The sequence below is a fragment of the Sciurus vulgaris genome (assembly GCF_902686455.1).
Source record: "Sciurus vulgaris genome assembly, chromosome: 10".
Lineage (NCBI taxonomy): Eukaryota > Metazoa > Chordata > Mammalia > Rodentia > Sciuridae > Sciurus > Sciurus vulgaris.
The window spans coordinates 27,756,590-27,771,796 of record NC_136470.1 but is presented as its reverse complement, the minus strand read 5'-3'; the positions used below and the strand labels follow the sequence as shown (position 1 = coordinate 27,771,796).

Here is a 15,207-nt window from a genome sequence, read left to right as displayed (position 1 = left end):
GTAAAGAGGTGAAATGAGGGGAGGGTGTTTTTTTTTGTTTTTTTTTTTAATTCATCCTTAAAAGCCCAGATTGCTCTTACCTCAGGGAGCTGTCTTCCACCTTTCTCTCCATATACTTTTACACACAAGATTTATTTTAAAGGCCATTTCCTCATGAAAAATTTTCTTACCAATAATTCATGTACCAACTTACTACTAATAAATGCTTAACATGAAAATGATAGATGTGGTTTTGCATTAATAAAATGAGAATATTTCCTACTCTTGTTTTGAAATTCAATGCTTCATTCTTTATTTTTCTTTTCTTTTCTATTAATGCCTGTGAAAGTAAAAGTGAAAAGGATTCTTCAGATTCTCATTTTATATTTAAGAAATTTAATTCAGGGTTTTGTCTGAAGTTAAGAGGTGAAAGCTCTCCTAAGAATTACTTGGTTATTTTTAAAGCCAATTTCGAGATTAATCAAAAAGTAACAGAACTTTCTATCTGAATGGAAGAACAAGAATATGATCTATTCCTATTACTTATGCAAAATAAACATCAGGGACTAAATAATAACTAACAATATTGGCCATAGAAATTTATATATGTGTATGTTTCATTTTCCAATTCTGCCACTCCCAGGGACACCAATGATACAAATTCCTTGAATATACACAAGCAGTGGTAAATATAGTCCATTATATCTGCAGTATTCAAATTTCTTGTTGATGATGGACTTCCTGTGCTCTTGAGACTAAATCAATGTCAGCAGAAAAATTACACAGAAACTCAGAATGTTGAGTTTGAATGGTCTCAAAGATGCCAGTTTAGGGATTTGGACACTGTGACCAATGGCCCTGAGGTTTAAGGCGTTGCCCACAAACATGGACTTAGAGAAGGAGTGATCCTCAAACCCACAGCTTCTGAGTCTGTTCGAATACTAGTTCTAGTAACTGGTGGTTTCAGGTCTCTACTCCCTAATAGGTTATAGTTGTGTACCTCCAAAAATAAGGCTGTAGCCAGAAGTGACTGGCCACAAACACAAGCCAACCATGTAGTCATATATTCACCAATGTGTGCATTCTATATAACCTGTCTAAATGTTCTCAATTATATGAAATTAAATAAATCTTATGTGCCAAGGAAGCAAGCTGTATTTTTGTACCAAGTTGGTAAACACCCAGATATCACCTATCACCACATATCTCTAAGGGTATGTATAAATATATATATATATATATGTATATATATGCACTGTCCTTTATTACTTTAATCCTCCTGTGTCAAGAAAGTAAAGACAAAGTGCTTTTCTGTATTGGCTTAATATTTGGTAGTCTCTTGGAAGAGACTGCAAGCTTTGACCTCAGACCAGGTCTGTCTATTCATCACTCTGCCATTTGCACCTATGAGAGTACCAAGCTTGTTACAGGTATAAAACAAATTTTGTTAAAGTCACAAGAGTACTTTGACTATTGGTAAATTTCATCAATATATCTGTTATATTGTTTGGTTGGTACATAATGTTAATAGAGTAGTAACATATTTAGTAAGTAAAAACAGTGTTGTACATTTTTTTTCAGATTTCTTTCTTGAATCATCTGTAAGATGTTGAAAAATAAAGTGTCCAAAGGACAAGTCTAGCTCTACTGTAAAGTGAATGACTGCTTAATAGATGCTCTAAATATGTAAGCACGGATAATATCCTTTTTGATACTACTGGGGCATGCATTTCAGGATATATGCAAAAGAAATTCCATTTATTTTATTAAAATTTATTTGTCTAAAAATAAAAAATTTCATTACTATATAATGTTAAAATTGATGGTAGAACATGCATATTATTTACAAAAAAGCATAATACATTGAAATATACCTGTTTTTACTACAAAAATAACGTGAGTGTTAAAGTTTTGAGTATCACTGTACAATACACTATTGATATATATTCCGAGTATCATGATAGTGTGAAATACTATGTGGTGGTGCATGAATGTATTTCTTGTTCATTGATATAGGTACAGGTGACATAAACCATACACTATAACTCTCCATATGTTCTAAACTACCTTTTAGAGATCACATTGTGGGAATACGCTAGAGGTCATAAGCAAATGACAGATACAGAGAAATCATGTAAAATTGTGGAAGTAGAAAGTTACTGAAAAGGCGATTTCCTGGCAAAACAGTGGAAAACTTAACCAAGCTGACATTATCAAAACTTGACAGAATAGACTGAGGGCTTTTAGAGGGATAAATTTTGGACAGCTGCTAAGTCAGCCAGTCAGAAGGATCAGCTGGATTGAGGACAGGTAAATGGAATTGACAGTAACATGCATGCTAGAAACAGAAAAATATGATCTTTCAGTAGTGAAGGAAAGCAATTGGTGACTTAGAATCTATATCACTGAAACTTTAAAAAACAGGGATAAACTAAAGACTTTTGCAGATACATAATAATGGAGAGCATTTCTCAGCAGTAGACTTGCATCATAAATGAACTGATATCAGAGGTGAGTCTGGGATGCAGAAAGATAAGGTGAACAGAAAACATACAGAACATCTGTGCAACATGAAGAAAGACAATTATAACATTTTCTAGTTAATAGGATAAAATCAAGAAAAATAAGTACAAAGCAGTAAGAGAATATAAGTTGAGAAATAACTGATTAAATGAAGCATTCTGAGTTCCTTTAATTATTCAGAAGTAGTTTAAAGAGAATTGATTAACCGTACAATGTAAGAGAGGTATCATATTACATTTTCTAAGAAAACAGTTAATAGGATAGAGATAGACTGTTTAAACACTAATGCATGGAGGGGGGAACTCGGATTTTAAACAAAATGATTTCTTAACTATTTAGTAAAACATGCAAAATTTTAATTCTGACAGTAGAGGGCAGGGTATCCCTGACACTGTGTTGATCATTTCTTGAAATTGCTGAGTATCTTATGTTATCACTGAAATTATATATTTCATGCACTGAATCAGATAATAAAGATTTTATGGTTCAAGATACAATTTACTTTAAATTGAAAAACAGATTCTGGTAGGATTATGTGCTATGAAGACCTAGCTTCTAGACAAAGAAATGCTACATATATTATTAGTCTTTGAATTTTGGAAATCTGTTGAGTTTTGCTAAGGCATTTTGAGTCATTTCTGTTTTCACTGAAAACACCTTCAAAGTTTATGAATTGAAAAAAAGAAAAAAAAAGAAAAGTCACTATAAAATAACAAGAGTCCCATTTTCTAAATCTGTTGATGATCTCTAAATAATGACTAACGTGTTTCTGGATGTGGTGTTTTTGCTATATGCTTTCCTACCCTACAAATAACTTAAAAATTCCTTCTTGGATTCTGAATCCCATTCAACATTTTCATGGTTACTGTAGACAAAGTTGGCCTTATATTCTAAGTAACTGTGTTCACATATAGAAAGCATTTAAATGCTTTTTTTTTTCTTCTGAATACATGAAATGTTTTCTGTTGCTTTCCTTTTTCGTTACTTATTCTAATTAAAATGTCAAGTACAATGTGTAACTGGACCTGAACATTTTATTGCCAGTTAGGATAGCCTAGGTTATTCCACAATAACAAGTGACCTCAAATGTCATAGACTAATAGCAGCAACATTTAACTTATCACTCTTGCTCCATGGTGTCCTAAGTTGGTCTTGTTGCTGTCCCATGTGGTCCTCACTCTGGACCTCAGGCTGATGGATAGTCATTATGTGGAGTATTTTGGTCTAATGGCACAGGAGAAGAAAGAAACTGGCCAACTAGAATGTGATTATTAAATTTTCTGCTTGCTAGTAACATGTGTCCTCTCACTTTCATAAGCATATGACCAAGGCTGACACCAGTGAATGGGGAGTGTAATCCTCCCAGAGAGATGGGCTAACAAACCCTTGCAAAAACTAGTACTATATCCTTATGAAAGTTCTTAGAAATCTAGCCAAAATTCTAGTCAACTGTTTTGTATAAACTACTTATTAGAGATACCTGGTATTTCAAGCATATTATTGTTTGCTTTTCAGTCCCAGAGAATTTTAAAGAAACTACTTTAGGAATCCAGTAGATTAAATATTTAGAAATGACTGTGTCTTATGTAGGTGATTACACATGATAAGGAACATTTTACAAGATCCTGAAAACTGAAATGGTCATTGAATTATAAGTTGATTTTGCTTTTTTCACAAGGATGGAATAGTGAAGATTCTGAACTCTGGGAAGAGAGAAAAACAAAACAAGAAATGTTTCTTTATAAGAATAGACTATAAGTCTTAGAAGACTACCTTAATGAAGCTATACTTTACATTTATAAGATAATTTATGATATTGTTTCACTTCACTTTCACAGTAACCCTGGTAAACTAGCAGATAATCTGATTACCATTTTCCTGAGAAGGACACAGATTTAGAAATTTCGGCTCAGGTACTTAACACTGTTAAGACTGAGAGTTTAAATTTTATGACTCTTCTTTCTCTTGCCCATACGTTAAATATCTTCTCAATGATTTTAGTGCTCATACAAATAGCTTTGCTTCAGCCTATATTCATGTGTGTGACTCTCAAATTCTGGTGACAACCATTATTTAAATATGAAATAACTGACCCAATCTACTGATTATTTTTCACCTCTATAAATACAAGGAAAACTAAATGTGATTAAAATATATTTCCCTCATACTTTGAATTTTAAACAACCTAAAGGGGGTACAAACATTAATATGATTATATTTATAGACATTTATAAAGTGACATAAATTTTGAAATGTAAAAATTACAGATGGTAAGACTTGTTAAACTAAACATTTCTGTATTAAAAAGAACTCAGTCATCTCCTTCTTACCGCTTACATTTTAAAAGTCTGAGAACTACACAAATTTAGAATCTGCACATCTGTTCTGAAATAACATTGCTAAGTCCACATTCTGTTAAGAATGCCCCCTACTTTGCTGGTGTCACTTGGGCAGACAAATCTTTTTGCCCACCAAATCACAATCAGTGAAAATTTACATTGACTAGTGAGTTTCTTTTGAACAGAACTATATAGAAAGCCAGATTAATATTTTAGAATGAGTGAATTCACATAACAAAGAGTATAGTATTTATTTTATTGTCTCTTATTATATGGTAGTTTATTTATTAAAGGCCAAGACTCAAGGTTGAATCTTGCATTACTATTTTTGAGGTCAGAGATTGGCAAATCATTCTAATGGACCCAATACCCATTTGGCAACACAGCCATGTTCCTTTATTTAAATATTTAAATGTCGTCTATAGATACTTTCTCCATTAACAGGAGCAGAGTTGAGTATTTGTGTCTGAGACCTCATGTCCAGTGAGTTCAAAATATTTATTTACTGCCCCTTTAGTCTCTACATGACTAAAGTCTCTTTATGACTCTACATCATGCACAACCATAGAAATGAAATGATGTACTCCATTTGTGCACAATGAATCAAAATGCAGTCTGTAAAAAATAAAAAATAAAAAAATATCGTTCCACTAGGGGGAAAAAAAAAAAAAAAGAAGTTTGCTGATCTCTATTCTAAATAGATGACCTTGGCCAAATTACCTAAGTGTCTTTATCTCACTTTTCTAATATGTGAATAATAGTCTCTTATCACGTTGATTTTGTGTGATAATTAAATTAGTTACTCAGTATAAAACACTAGCTTAGTGATAGATGGGAATAAGTGCATGATAGAGATTAGTTACTGATAAACCCATGATTACAGACAGAAAATACAAAATGGCATTTTTCTTCTTCACTTAAGGAACTGATGAAACCTCTTCTAGAGAATAAATCTTTAGTTCTGTTTGGTCAAGAATCTGGACTCTTTTTGTCTTGTTTCATTTCTGCTGAGTCTTTTTTCTGTGTCCCACGCAATTCTAGCCTCCTGCAAACCCGTTTTGAACTGTCATTCTGTGGCAGCCTCTTGCAGATTACTTGTGGAAAAATCTCCATGTCTACATCTGGAATTGCTCAAAGGTCACTGTAAGTATTGAGTCTTTATTAATGGTTTGTTCGCCTCCCAAATGCTTTCCAAAATGCCTGTAGCCAGGGACTTATAGCTCGGGAACAGTTTTCCAATCTGTTTTCAGAGACCTCGCAGCTTTGCTTTTTATTTGCTTTCTCAGTGAAGAAGAGAGGTTCTATTCTGCTTGATATTAGGCAGGAAGAGTTTGTGAGTTAAAAACAAGTTCTTTGTCAGGCAAATGTATTTCAGCCCCATATGTTTAAACATTTCAGATTACGGCATATTTTGAGACTTTCTGGTCTTATAATGGTACATCTAACATGAGATGAATTATAAAATGTGTGAAGTTTCTTCAGTTTTATGACTTTGGATTTTTTACCATTACTTTTCAGATTAGATATAAAATCTGTACTAACTTGAGAAATTTTAACAACAATAACAGAGGATAAAATTTTTTTTCAAGATCTGCTCTAAACCTTTCCCCAGTTGTGGTACTTCCTGTATCCTCCTCACATATTTATGTATATATTACAATATAAGTAGTAAGGCATCATATTATCATTATGCTTCATTGTATTTTTCATCTTGTTTGATTTAGTTGTGTGTGCAGTTTTCCATATCATTAATTTTTTTCAAAACAGTATTTGAGTCTATGGAAGTTCTGTAATTTATTTAAATATTTTATATGGGTCTCTTAGTAAATTATTACAACTATTCCAAGGGCAATTTGTTAATATGACATATAACATTAAATTTAAAGATTCTTTAAGATAGAAAATTACATTTCTAGGAACTTATGGGAAATAATCGGGTAATCTCACCTGCATACATGTGTTGAGATACCCAGGTTAAAATTTATAATGCTAAAAATAATTTGCAACCTAAATGTCCATTAGTAGAAGATTGTATAAATAATTTATGGTGCATGCTTCCAGTGGAATGCAATGTGGTTAAGTGAAATGAGTTCATTTTTATTTATGTACATTAATATGGGTTGTTATATTAAATGAAATAGAACAAACAAAAAATTTGTTCAACAGGTTCTGTTTGGTGAACACACACATACATGAATTTGGAAAATTATTGGTGACGATGTCAACTGCAATAATCTCTAATTGTGCCAGCATTGCAGGTTACTGTTGCTTTTTATTTTTTCTTTGTAACAGTAATTGTGAGTTACTTTTATGATTAGGGAACAAAGATAACTTCAAAAAGGAAAAAAAAAAGACTTCTTATGTATGAGCCTCTTCATTGATCTTTGTCTCAAATTATTTATAATAGTAGAGAAGATATTAGAAATTATTATTATTTCTTAGTTGAATTTTCAATTTTTTAGTACCCCCCCAAAATTTGTAATGACTGTACTTACAGTTCAAAGGTGCTATAGAAATATTTGTAAGCAAGAATTGTTGGATTCATGGACTTCCTCAGAAGGGGTGGACAGTCATGTGGCTAGAAGTATATGCTTGTAAATGGTCTTTAATAGATTTCTCCAGAAAACTGCTTAATCCACCAGAGGAAAAAAGGTAAGAAAAGGAAGCTGAATAGAAGACCACATGTTGTTTACATTGAGAAATTCAAGAACCAATAGATAAATTATAGAACTTCCCACTTCTTACCTTTACTGTGTTCCAGGTAAATTATGGGGGTAGGAAAGTTCATATATGTCATTAAGTAAATCATTATTATGGCTACCCAAAATTCTTGTCTTGCTCCTGACCCATCTATAAATAGCTTTCAAACTAATTCGAATTTTAAAAACAAATCAAACATATATCCTTAGTAAGACTTTCTAATTCTAATTTTAGTTTTATTATTCAAACTTCAGAAATCTTGTGAAGTTTACTTCAATATGTTCTCCCTCCACACAGCCATGTATCATTCATAATGTTGCAGGAAACAATGGAATTTCATTGTTTCCCTTTACATTTTTCTGATGACTAATGTGTTTGAACATTGTTTTCTTATTTTATAGACCTACGATTTTAATTTTTTGTTTTGTATTTGTTTGGTGCTGGGCCTCACATATGCTGTGTGAGTGCTCTACTACTGAGCTACACCCCAAACTATGTTTTGTCTTTTAAAAAAAAATTCTGTTACAGTATTTCCATCTTCTGTTTATTAGAACAAGATTTGCAAACTATGGGGTGCAGGCCCGATTCATCCTGCTATTTTTTTGAATCAAGTTTCACTAAGAAACAACTGTGAACCATGCCCATTTATTTATAGATTTTATTATCTGGAATTTTTTTTTAACAATACAGGATTAAATAGCTGTGATAGAGATTGTATGACCTGCAATGCCTAAAATATTTGCTATGTGACTTTACAAAAAGAGTTTGTGAAATCTTTCCCCTGAACTTGACAACTAGTTTTAAAAAATATGTTTTTTAAAAAATCACTTTGAATGAACTATTTATGTAGTAAGGATTTTAGCCTATTTGAAATATTTCTTGCAAATCTTTTATTTCAAGTATTTTGCTTGCCTGGCATGTCCCTAAGGTTTTTCAATTCTGAGAGAGTACCACCCCTTCCCTTCCTGAACTTCTAAACCCTGGGGTGCTAGAATGATGCATTGAGTGTCTTGTCCATCAACTTAGAAGGGCTTCTCCTGTCCTTATTGCTTTGGATGGAGGTTGGACCAGTTTATTATTTAGGTGATCACTTTTTCACCAAAATGCTTATAACCTCATTCTTTTTATAAATTGGTTTTTAGTCGTAGATGGACACAATACCTTTATATTATTTATTTATTTATTTTTATGTGGTGCCAAAGATCAAACCCAGTGCATAACATGTGCTAGGCAAGTGCTCTACCACTGAGCTATACCCCCAGTTCATAATCCCTATTCTTGACTTAGATGTTAAGGAATAACCATTTTTGAGAAAAATTTGGTATCCTTTTACTTATATGTAATCTTGATATGCTAACTATGATAAAGTTTTGGCATTATAAGGCAATCCCTTGTATGGACTAATAACCTATCTTTATTAGACAAGATGCCTGATATACAATTATGTGGTTCTACTCTCCTTTTCCTCTTCTACTTGTTTCTTTTCCTCCATTTTTTCTGCCCCACTTCTATTTCCTGCTAATAATGTTGCTTTTTGTTCAATAATCCATTTTTCCATGTAGTATCAGAGGGAGTTCTTTTCTTTTTTTTAAACTAAAAGCCAATTAGATTGTTATATGCTTTGATTTTATAGATGATTAGTTATAAGTATTTTCATAATTAAAGGATGGATTGAATTTCTTTCCATTCATGTTTATAATGTGATCCAATACTTGGTTTGACTGACTCTCCACCACAGTGATAATCAAATAAGTTACTGTAACTTATCTATGTTTTCATGTTTGTCCAAACATTGTGAATAATGGGCATACAGAGAAAGAGAGGTCACTAGTCTCTATGCTAATCAAATTTCCTCTAATTTTTAGGCATGTGTAAGAAGGACTTTCCAGCCTCCCATGCCATTAGGTAGGACCATGCATCTAATCATAGACTAAGACGTAAGAGGAAGTGCCTTGTTTTTTCTCCCATCTAAGATATTTAAGTGTAATTTTAAGTTCCTCTTGGTCTGACTACCCAAGGAGTCACATGTTGAGATGGTAGAGTAAAAGACAGTGAAACGACCAATAGCTTGGTTCCCTGCGTGACAATGTGGAGGAGAATTCCCTGGTAAGTTGTACATCATATGAATAAGAAATTACCCGTGTTGTAGGAAGCCACTGAGATTCTATGGTTAATTTGTTACTAAGTATAACTTTTTGTCCATTCTCACACAGAAATGAATTTTTGAAATAGGGTTCTATTATTTATGTGTACTTGGTGGGCAGTGGTTAGGCAGTGAGAAAATTAATCCTGAAGTAGACAAAGAAAAAAATTCATATTATGTGCAGTAAAACATTTGGTGAAGCTAATGCAGTCAGAACCTGAAAGGAAGACCACAGGATTAGGTAACTTTTCTGTTAAAAAAGAGGAAAAATAGAACCATAGTTTAACATAGTATTGGCTATATGTAGCAACATGTTACAAAACAAAGATGAATTCAGGGAAGAATCCGCTGGTTCGCAAGCAGAGATGGGGAAGAAATAAAGGTGATATAGATATGTGAATTCCTACAGTGGGGAAAACCAGATGCTTCTAGACCCCAAAGCATAAATGAAGGACTTTTATAGAGACTTCAGGTAACAAATATTCAATAAAACCTTTTAGTTGATTGAAATCCTTATGTGGATTAACCTTCTTAAGGCAGAGAAAGTTTTAAAAGTGAGGACTCCTAACCTTAATAAAGTAAGCTTTCAGACAGTCACCATCACATTGAGAGACAATGACATGTGGTTGCGAGAACAAAGAGCTCTAGGAGATTTGAGAACCAGTTAAGTGTGGGAGTGGATACTGGGACCTGGCACAAACTGAAAATAGGAAAAGCCTCTTAAGTTTTTGAGAGAAATGCACTACTCAAGAAACCACAAGCCTAGATGAACAAGGTCTTTAACTATGGGAGGCTAAAAATGACTTTTATGTATAAAAGCTTTGTGAGCAAGAAGGAAGCTAAGAAAGCTGTGCAGACTTCGGGAGCTGTATTTCCAGATACAATCAGAGAAAGAAATGGAGAAAAAAAGAACTCCTTATGGGGTGGAGACAGAAGCCACATATAGGTAGGGTGGCTTCACTGTGTGCACTCAGCCAAACTTGAGCATTTAAACGTGCTGAGGTATATGTGCCATTCTTCTCCTTTCTGAAAGTGAGTGTATTATTGTAATTATCCTGGGCTGTCACATTTTTGTTTATTGAGTGCTGTGTGTGAGAGTGTGTGTGTATGTGTGTGTGTGTCTGTGTGTGTGTTGGCATAGAAAATCTGATTTTTTAAATTAATAGGTCTCCAGACCAATAGAAACACTGCTTCACTGGGATTATTGCATTTCCCCTATGTAAACTTTGAGATTCATGCACTGACTGGATGGGCTTCAGGTTATCTCCCATGGGTGTGTGTACTGTGTGAGAAAAGGAGTGAACTGAACATTTAGAGAATAGAAGAGTATATAACTTGTCAATGAATTTTCTTAAGAGCAACTCTGACATTTCTCAGCTCTCTGCCCTGTGTATGGTGGTGACATCAGAAGATAGTGAAGTTTCCTTCAGTTCAGGTCTCCAAAGAAGAGAAAACTACAAAGAAGAGAAAACTTTGTTCACTTAAGTCAGATAAATATTATGTGTGGAAAAAAATCTTTTGTTGTACTGAGACATTGAGATTTGGAGTTAATTTTTAAGTCAATTTTACAGTAGGTTTTCTATTTCAAAAAGCTCACCTGGGATTAGTTCCAGATAAATGTTGGTGCAGACCACTTACATATATAGGAAAGTCTGCTCAGAATAAAGACTTTTAATGTAAGTTCAAGCTAGGAGAAAGTTGATAGTTCCTGTTCTGTACATTCTGATCTCTTAAAACTGTATTTCATATCTTTAACAACCTAAATCATGAGAGGTAAATTATTAGACTCTAAAATCCCAATTTAAATAATTAACACCCCAAAAGATTAATTAATGTCATGTGTATTTTCTTTTTAGTACAAGATATTGTTTTTCTTCTATAATTTTGGACAGGCAGAAAGCTACATGTCACCTGATTTAATTAGGCTGGACTCATTTTCCAAGTTAATTTATTTTTACCTAAGGACATAAGACTTACTTGTTAAATATTTTATGAGAATCTGAACAAACAACAGTGTTTACATTGAGGAAATAAAGCATTCACTTATTAAACAGGCTCTAAGGACATAAATGTGAGTTAACATAAGTTACATACAAGTTTAATGTGTGGTGGTGAGTCAAGAAACTTTATCCACTATGTGACTCTACTGAAATATTTATTTTTCTGCCTAATTATTGGTACAAACTTAAATGAAAAATGAAGTTCTATGAAGGAAAGATAAAAGAGAGCCCTAAGAACAGTGTTCACTGAAGGGGAACTTGGGAAGTGGCACTTTGTTTTCTAGGAAACCAAATTGGGTAGGTAACATTGAACTTGGATGCATTTGTTAGAAAACATATACAATATATAATTTTTATTTTTGAAAACTGTCATTTCTATCAATTCTGTTTTGGCCAGCTTTTTTGCTGCTGTGAACAAAATACCTGACAAGAACAATTAGAGAAGGAATAGTTTATTGGGGGGGCTCATGGTTTCAGAGGTTTCAGACCATAGACAGGTGGCTCCATTGCTCTGGGCCGAAGGTGAGTCAAGACATCAAGATGAAAAGGTGTGGAGGAGGATAGCAGCAAAGAATGTGGCACCAGGAAGCAGAGAGAGATAGCTCCTCTCTCCAGGGACAAAATATATATATATCCTAAAGGCTTACCCACAATGACACATCTCCTCAAGTCGCACCCTACTTGCCTGTAGTTACCATTCAGTTAATCCTTTCAAGTGGATTAATTTAAAGGCTTTTATAGCCCAATCATTTTACCTCTAAACTTTCTTGCATTATCTTACACTTGAGCTTTTGGGAGACACCCCATATCTAAACCATAACAAATGCTGTATGTAACTGTGCAGAGATTATCAAATTTTCATGTTTACAAATTGAAATTTTGCACACAAAACTGCCTGAACTGTGAAGAGACAGGCATCCCCAAACTTTTCAGTTAAACTTGCTAATGCTGTCTTATTTTCTTGTTTAAACTTGACTCTTTTCTTTAGAATGCCATCTATTTTTTTTCTCTCTCTCGAATCGACTCAGATCTTCCACTTGACCTGCCCATAAATATGAGACAGATGGAAAAAAATAACCCACTCAAAAATCCACTTGATACAAGTATTGCATTTTATATCTTATGAGACTGAAAATAAACCCGATTTTGGAGTCACTGCAGGGCTATATGACACAGAAAATAAATCTCTTTCTTTCCTTTTCATTTCATTTCTTCCTTTCCTTCTTTTAAAATTTTTTTTTCTTTCTTTATGTCCACTGAGTTTCTGGCTTTCGAAACCCACGGAATAGTGAATTCACTGATTCTGTATTTGCAAGGTTGATGTTTCATTACTAGAAAAAGAATGCTTACAACAACTGGATAATATAGTTCTCTTCTGGTCAAAAAGGCTTTCTAAAGATTGCTTCATGTTAGAAAAGAAAAGTGCATACCGTTCATCTTTAGGAGTAACTTGTATTGTTGTTTTGCAATCTGATTTTGTAAATAGCTTAAAGAATCCATATAAATGTGAATAGTGATTATAGCAATCCACAAAATCTTTATTATATTTTATTCTTCAAATCATTTAATTGCAAGTCATTTGTATATATTTCCTAGTGAGGTAGATCATTTCTTTCCAATTTTCATGGCATCCTACAAATTCTCAATGTAATACTTATTACATTCACAATGTAATAAGTATTACATTGAAAATAACCCTTTGTGGAAATAATTTAAATGATAAAGACAATTAGTGAACCCTTTAAAGAAACACACCATGAACTAAGGGGCACAAAGAATTAAGAGGGAAAGTGGTCAGATGGCTAATGTTTTAAGATATTAGTATTCCAATTTTTTTGGATTCATCACTAGTGCTTGAGGTATTTTGGACAAATAATTTCTGTATATCTTTATGTGTTTAATGAGAAACATCTTTATGTATTCAAGGTGATTGAGATAGTTTCACTTTGAGAGGTATTTTATCTGTACTCTAAAACACAAATGGAAAAATTTAGCTGATTAAACTGAATATTATAAGCATAAATACAAATGAAAACCTGGTTTGGTTTTTCTCTACCAAAGCTGTTTAACGAAAAGAAAATTCACCAAATTTGGCACATTATTTTATTTAGAAACTGTCAAATTTAAATAGAGAACCAAACACCAGCTGTGCTATGGTCTATAAGCTATCACTGGAATAATTAATGGAAAAAGTGATTTTGTCTAATATATTACTTGAGAGGCTCAGAATACATCACTTATGACTTTTTATATATTTACATAAATGAGAAGTGCTAAACTTGAAGTCATTAAGAGATGTTTATTTACTTCAAAACTCTGAACCAGTAACTTACTTGACTCTACTGAATAGGGTCTATTCTTTTTGCCCTTAAATAATGACATGTGTGTTAATTGCTCATTTTCTGGAAACATTTTTAAAAATGTACTTTATATTATCTCAGGATCTCAATTTATAATAACTTCTTTAGATGTTCAGAATCAAGTGCAGTACTGTGGTACATCTTTTAAGAGACAGTGAATTTTTCATAAAAATAACTAAAAAAAATCTGTAAATAGTAACTAAGAAGAAAATGTTAGAGACGTTTCAATTCCATCATTTCATGAAGAGATGTTGTACCTTACCAGTTGTGCCTGAAGGGCTTTGAGGAGTTTTAAGTAGAATATTGAAGAAAATATTTCTGATTAGTAAGTGCTTTGCAAGAACTCTCATTTAATCCAGTACTTCCTGGCTACAATCCTGAAATTCATTTTATCCCTATTATATAAGATGAGGAAATAGAGTTTTAGAGAAATTCACTTGAACAAGACCAAAAAGCTAGAGTGTTACTGAAAGGAGACTAGAACAGCCTATAAAAGGTACTTAAGTTCTTTGAGTCTTAGATTTGTTTACTATGTGGAATATATATAATTAGCACATATACTATGATTCTTAGTACCAGTAAGTGAGGTAGTACATAACATGTTTAATAAATGTAATTTATCTTCCTTTAACAACTATACAGAAATGGTTAAAACTTTTTCATTTGTAACATTACTTGTAAATTGTGTATGTATCCTATTACTAAACCTTGATTTCTGGGAGGAATTGGCTGCAACTAGGTATTTTTCCTCCAATATTTCCTTATTGAGCACCCAGTACACACTCCAGGACATAAGAAACATGTATTTGATGAAAATGGGATAGGGCAAGGAGCATAATCAATCACTCTTGGTTGGAAGGCAGTCAGACAAAACAGTTCACATTCTTAAAGTGTGCTTATTCTTTGACTAAGCAGTTTCACTTCTAAAAATGAACTGATGGGACTTGCCCACCAAAATATGTTTTCACACATCATCATTATAACACTGTTATAATTGTCATTATAACACTGTTTTCAATAGGGAAAAATTGGAAATGTCCTAATTTGCCAATTTAGAAACTGTGCAATAGTCAACAATGGAATAGTGTGAAGTCATTAAAAATGATGTACAAATGCACTTATTAGTTGTGAGAGTCTCACTGAGTTGCTTAGCACCTTGCTGT

At 33.0% G+C, this 15,207-nt stretch overlaps 1 protein-coding gene across 1 annotated transcript in view; it reads left to right on the top strand.

The window, feature by feature from the left end:
• The first annotated feature begins 1,560 nt into the window (after nt 1-1,560).
• Nucleotides 1,561-15,207, top strand: part of LOC306638119 (uncharacterized protein) — a 734,580-nt gene continuing 720,933 nt past the window's right edge. Inside the window, exons 1-2 of the mRNA XM_079101234.1 lie at nt 1,561-1,665; nt 5,883-5,984. The gene's annotated coding sequence lies outside the window, so the exon portion shown is untranslated. The remainder of the gene's footprint in view (nt 1,666-5,882; nt 5,985-15,207) is intronic.